At 44.6% G+C, this 6,670-nt stretch overlaps 1 long non-coding RNA gene across 1 annotated transcript; it reads right to left on the minus strand.

The window, feature by feature from the left end:
• Positions 1 to 2,165: 2,165 nt before the first annotated feature.
• Positions 2,166 to 6,670, minus strand: LOC129148288 (uncharacterized). The gene is made up of 3 exons (XR_008555362.1): positions 6,607 to 6,670; positions 2,681 to 2,767; positions 2,166 to 2,232 (listed from the first exon to the last, which is right to left on the minus strand). It is a non-coding gene; the product is annotated as an uncharacterized LOC129148288 (long non-coding RNA).

Here is a 6,670-nt window from a genome sequence, read left to right on the forward strand (position 1 = left end):
ATTCCACTTGGCATGAATAGCAGACAGGTCTTCTCTGCGAACGGGGCTGGCTGGACCTTTTTCTGGCTTCCCTGTGGCCAGGACCGTATTTTTAGGCGTCTCCCCTCCGCTCCCCCCGCCCCCATGGTCTTTCATTTTCCTTTGGGCAGCGACCCTGTATTTTCACCATCTCTCCCCAGAACTGAGTGCAGTGCCCCAAATGGCACAGCTAGGACACAATAGCAAGAAGCGGCCAACATTCCTTCCTCTAGCGGTCAAGGATGGTCATGCAAAATAAAGATAATTTACTGATTCTGGAGTGAACCGGACAGTGTCAGCCAACGCCAGGCCTTCTCCAATTACAGAGCTGTTGAGCTTCTCCTTACGGCTATGTGACTACGTGAGCTTCAGGGGATGCAGAGGCCTTTAAATCAAGGGCGTATGCACCATTCTTTCCTAATGAATGCACCTTCTACCTCCTTGCAGCTGTGAGCAGAGGACTGTCAGGTCAGTGTGCGAGGACGTTTTGCTAAAGAAAAGATGGTCATGAGTTTGGGGACTTAGACAACAGTAACCATTATTGCCCTAGACCAGGGGTCGGCAAACTCATCAGTCCGCAGAGCCAAATACCAACAGCACAACGATTGACATTTCTGTGGAGAGCCACATTGTTTAAACGTAAACTTCTTCTAACGCCACTTCTTCAACACAGACTCGCCCAGGCCGTGGTATTTTGTGGAAGAGCCACACTCCAGTGGCCGAAGAACCGCATGTGGCTCGCGAGCCGCAGTCTGCCGACCACGGCCCTAGACACACGCGTTTCCGAGTGTCAGTTCTAATAATTACAATACCCCAGTGGAGTCCAGCTGGTGTGGCTGAAGGGTTGAGCATCGACCTATGAACCAAGAGGTCCCAGGCTCGATTCCCCGTCAGGGCACAGGCCCAGGTTGCGGGCTCGATTCCCAGTAGGGGGCATGCAGGAGGCAGCAGATCCATGGTTCTCTCTCATCATGGATGCTTCTATCTCTCTCTCCGTCTCCCTTCCTCTGTGAAATCAATAAAAATATATACGGTATTTTTAAAAAATACCCCAGTGGGTCTTCAGGTTTTCTCACTGATCTCACTGACGGAGACATGGTTTCTCTGGGCCATGAGAACTTGCTTCACCTGCCGGAAGTCCCAGGAGAAACCTGGATGAAGCTGGAGTTCTTCCGGGGAACCTGGCTCCTCTCCCCAGGATGTCCCGCCTCCTCAGGCCCAGGTTCTCACCATTTCCCCCTTTCCCGGCCTCAGGTTCTTTCATCCTGTCTTTGTGGGCGTTGTCTCCTGACGCTCAGGGAATGCTTGTGCCGGACTATTTCACTCTTAAGTACACAACGTTAGGAAAGTGAAGCCGCATCCGCGGCCATTCTCAATATGGGAAGGAACTGTACACGTGAAGAGTCGTACACACATTCTTAGTTATAATAAAACCCGAATCCTTTGCAGCTATATGTACTAACTCCAATGCTTTCTTTGAATGGAGCTCATGAAATGCATTATATCTCCTTTATCGTGATGTAAATTTTATTTAATCTGACAAGTGATAGAAATACACATACGAATAGCATGTAAAAAAGTAAAATGGGTCGTTTCTATCATCAGCGGAGACCAGTGAGAGCCCCCATGGCCCTAGAGAGACCAAGCAAACAAAAAATAACACTGTAGCCCTCACCGCTGTGGCTCAGTGGATAGAGCGTCGGCCTGCGGACTGAAGGGTCCTGGGTTCAATTCCGGTCAAGGGCATGTACCTTGGTTGCGGGCACATTCCCAGTAGGGGGTGTGCAGGAGGCAGTTGGCTGATGTTTCTCTCTCATCGATGTTTCTAATTCTCTATCCCTCTCCCTTCCTCTCTGTAAAAAACCAATAAAATATATATTTAAAAAGATAACACTGTAAACACTTGGAAAATTAACTGATTGTGGGACCTGTAGCCCATAAAACTGAGCCGGGACTTGTTTGCCAAACCTACGTAGGGTGCGGCCTGGTAAAATGTAAACAATAATCAAGGAGAATTCTGAGTTTCTTAGCATGATATCTAAAATGTCCAGGATATAATGGAAAATCACCCGTAAGCCCAAGAACCAGGAAAACGACAACTTGAATGAGAAAAGGAAATGCATTGATGCCAACATTGAATCAGAGGCTGGATTTATCTAACAAAGATTTTTGAAGTCAGCATCATAAAAGTGATTTCACGAGCAATGACCAATTCTGTTGACATGAAAGGAAAAAAAATGGAAAATATCAGCAAAGAAATAGATGTTACCACAAAAAAAAAAATCATACAAGTGACAAATACAACAGGAGAAATAACAGTTACCTGGATGGGCTCAATCGTAGAGATGAGGTGAAAGGGGATAAAAATCAGTGAATTTGAAGTCAGATTAATGAAATTTACCCCAAAATAATAGCAAAAGGCCCATAATTTGTATTGCCAGAGTCTCAGAAGTAGAGAACAAGAAGGCAGGGGTGAAAGAGCATTCGAGAAAAATTGGGTGAAGACTTCCCAGATTTGGCAAAGGTTATTAATCCACAGATATGAAAAGCTGAATGGAGCCCAAACAGGAAAAAAACAACAACAACCAAGTAAATTGACACCAAGACACATCATAAATTCATAAATAAACTTCTGAAAACTAAGGACAAAGTGGGTCATTACCTGCATGGGAACACCAGCACGGTGACAGCAGATTTCTCACGTGAAACCATGGGGGGCAGAAGGAAGTGGTGTTGAACTTTGTAGATGCTGAAGGAATAGATCATGGATTCTATAGTCAGTGAAACCATCCTTTAGGGAGAACGGGCAATAAAGACGTTCTCAGAAATGATAGAACCATGCTGCCACGCTGACTCCTAGCCTCCAAAACTATGGGAAATAAATTAATTTTGTCGAAAGAAGAGAGACAGAGAGAGACAGAGAAGAGAGAGATTTTCATGACTTGGCCCATAAAAACCTAGATGCCAGGCTGCATTCTCGTTCCTCCTCCAGTGGCTTGCTGCAGGAAAACCCTGGAAACTTGAAAGCCACATTTTGGAAAGGGAAAAAAAAAAAAAAGCCGGCCTGTGACCCTGAATCACCATTTTGAGGACAGTTGATCATGATAACCCAACTCTGGAATTCACGTGAGTGAAAACTAAACTATTTCATTATGCCATGAAGATTTGGGGCAGCCTGGCTGGCGAGGCTCAATGGTTGAGCATTATGAACCAGGAGGTCACGGTTCGATTCTTGATCAGGGCCCATGCCCAGGTTGCAGGCTCGATCCCCAGTGTGGGGCGTGCAGGAGGCAGCCGATCCATGATTCTCTCTCATCATGGATGTTTCTATCTCTCTCTCTCCCTCCCTTCCTCTCTGAAATCAATTAAAATATATATTTTTTAAAAAGATTTGGGGCAGCTAGGACTTCCTAACTCAGATGGTCATTCTTGGCGGCTCTTTAGAAGTCAAATCTAACTCACTTTTCTAGAATGTTCCACTGCTTCTCCTCTTAGGATTCGCAGATGCATTGGTCAACCCCATCCTTTTAGCTGATGAGGCACTATTAGCAATGGCCTCTGATTTTGGTAGAATCTCCTCTTTGTGACACTAAAACCAATACTTAAAATATTTATAATCCCCCTACCTTGGAGCCGACAAAAATGCATACCAAAAAAAAGTGCATACACCAAGATCTAATAATCTTAGAAAGAAATTAAAAAAAAAAAAAGACAACCATAAGAAACAGAAACAGGAAATTTAAATAATCCCAGGGGTGAGGTCAATGCATAAACATGCTGCAGAAAAAGCTCTGAGCTCAGAGAAACCCAGCTCACCTGCGAGATTTCTAGCGGCCGACAAGCTTGGGAAACAGCTCCCATTCCAAGATTTATTTCATGCCTTTTTTTCATTTACCAAGATTTATTTGCACGCATTTTATGAAGGGGGAAATAAAAGCATGCAAGTGCCCTAGCTTCTTTGGCTCCGTGGACACAGCATCGGCCTGGGGACTAAAAGGTCCCGGGTTCGATTCCGGTCAAGGGCCCATGCAGGGGTGGCGGGCTCGATCTCCAGGAGGGGGCGTGCAGGAGGCAGCCGATCCATGATTCTCTCTCATCATGGGTGTTTCTATCCCTCTCTCTCCCTCTCCCCTTCCTCTCTGAAGTCAATAAAAAACATATGGGAATTCAATAAATCATATTTTTTTAAAAATTAAAATAAAAAAAATAAAAGCATGCAAGCTAGTCGTTGTTCAGGAAAAACACTACTTATCCTGATGCTGACCCTGATGTTGACCCTGATGTTGACCCTGATGTTGACCTTGGAGAGGCCTCTCTCTGTGTTCTCATAGAGGGGACAGTGAATGAGGGAATAGTATCTTCTAACAGAACCTTACAACGCTGTTGTGATTTGAGGCATGATGACATGTGACTCGTGGTATAGTTCATGCCCACAAGGGGGACTGCCTGCACCCCGGGTTTCGGGCTCGGTCCACCCCCCCCCCCCCCCAGTAGGAGGTGTGCGGGAGGCAGCCAGCTGGTGATTCTCTCTCATCGTCGATGTTTCTGTCTCTCTCCCTTCTTCTCTGAAATCCATAAAAAGAAATATATTTAAAGAGAGAAAAAAAAATCTGATGGTTAGGACTGGATGGAAAATGGGCTTAGCCACACATTTTACTCAAGCCCCCGCATCCTCAAATATTTCAATGGCTTGAATTTTCAGCAAGAAAAATAGGAGCTGTTTTTCCAGAAAGTAGCTGACGAGCCGGCCGTATCCACATGGCCGACCCTGAGTTCTTCTCCTAAAACTCCAAGGAAAGGTCCCTGCCGACCTCCTCCCACTTCCTGAGGCCCAGCGAGACACCATTTTGTATTGGAGCCGATTTAGCTGGGTAGTTTGATGAGGGACAAGACGAGACATACAACAGGAGTGATTTAGTACTTTATAAAAACGTTACATATTAAATATAAAAGAAAGTACCTACCGGAACAAGCTTTTTTAAAAATTTTCATTTTAGCAACATGGGCACCTGAAAAAAATATACTATGTAAAATATATGAAAGATGTATACTATATGTTCACATATGATACATCATTTATAGATAGTATACTATATACATGGCGGAGCAAAAGTAGGTTTACAGTTGTGAGAATGGGAAACACGGAGTTCATTCTTGTATTATTATTTATCATTGTGTTATTTTGTATACGGACAACTGTAAACCTACTTTTGCCCATGCTGTATTCATATATATATATATATATGTATATATATATATATACTAGTATATTTGTGTGTGTGTGTGTATGTGTGTGTGTGTGTGTGTGTATACACACTGAGTGGCCAGATTATTATGATCCCTGAACGCATAATAATCTGGCCACTCAGTGTGTGTGTATGTGTGTGTGTGTGTGTGTGTGTGTGTGTGTGTATGTATGTATATATACATATGCATATACATATATATATTAGAGGTCCGGTGCATGAATTCATGCATGGGTGGGATTCGGCCAGCCTGGCCAGGGGGAGGGGACATGGGTGGTTGGCCAGCCTGCCTGCTGGTCGAACTCCTGGTTGAGGGGACAATTTGCATATTAGCCTTTTATTATATAGGATATGCACTGAGTGGCCAGATGATTATGCGTTCAGAGATCATAATAATCTGGCCACTCAGTGTGTGTGTGTATATATACACACACAAACACACTTCAAAATCATTCAATGACTCCTTTTATTTTAGAATGAAATTCACAATCATTCACCTAAAATGCCCTTTTGTGTCCTGGCCCCACTCCCATCGCGACATCCCTATTCTAGAAGATCTTCTGTTCCAGGGCCTGATAACGCTGTTCCCACTCCCAGAACCCGTGCCAGCCCCCCAAGACTGTCATTGGCTGCTCTTAGCTCCCACACTTGACCTTCTGTTCCGTTCTCACAACGACTTTCCCTTGAGCAGAGCTTGGAATTAGATCCTCTCATTGACCCTCAGAGTACCTGGTTCTTCTCTGTCTTTGCCCTTTGCATAATTCTTATCACGTATTTATTCTTTTTTTAAAAAATACATTTTATTGATTTTTTACAGAGAGGAAGGGAGAGGGAGAGAGAGTTAGAAACATCGATGAGAGAGAAACACCCGATCAGCTGCCTCCTGCACGCCCCCTACTGGGGATGTGCCCACAACCAAGGTACATGCCCTTGACCGGAATCGAACCTGGGACCCTTCAGTCTGCAGGCCGACGCTCTATCCACTGAGCCACACTGGTCAGGGCTCACGTATTTATTCTTACGTAGAGTTGCCTCCCCCGACAGACGGAAAGCTGCCCCAAAGCAGGGACTTTGTTTCTGTCTCCACCACTTCAGTCCTGAGCAAATGGAAGGAGACGGCCTTCCATTAAGGGCGGAGTGGCATTCGAGAAGGTATTAATCAACCCTTTACAATATAATCCTAACTTAGAAAAAACAAAACAAACCCAGAACCAAACCTGGAGAATGGACTATTAATAAGCAGATAATGAGAATGTGATTGGATCGCTAATTTGGAGTTTTAATAAAAACCCGAGAAGGATCACATGTCCCCGTGGAACCGCAACATAAATCTGCTGCTCACCAGTAATAATGCATTTGTGACGCGTGACCCTCGGGGTCCTCCTCCAACCATCGGAAGAAGAAAC

This window comes from Eptesicus fuscus, chromosome 24 (genome assembly GCF_027574615.1).
Source record: "Eptesicus fuscus isolate TK198812 chromosome 24, DD_ASM_mEF_20220401, whole genome shotgun sequence".
Lineage (NCBI taxonomy): Eukaryota > Metazoa > Chordata > Mammalia > Chiroptera > Vespertilionidae > Eptesicus > Eptesicus fuscus.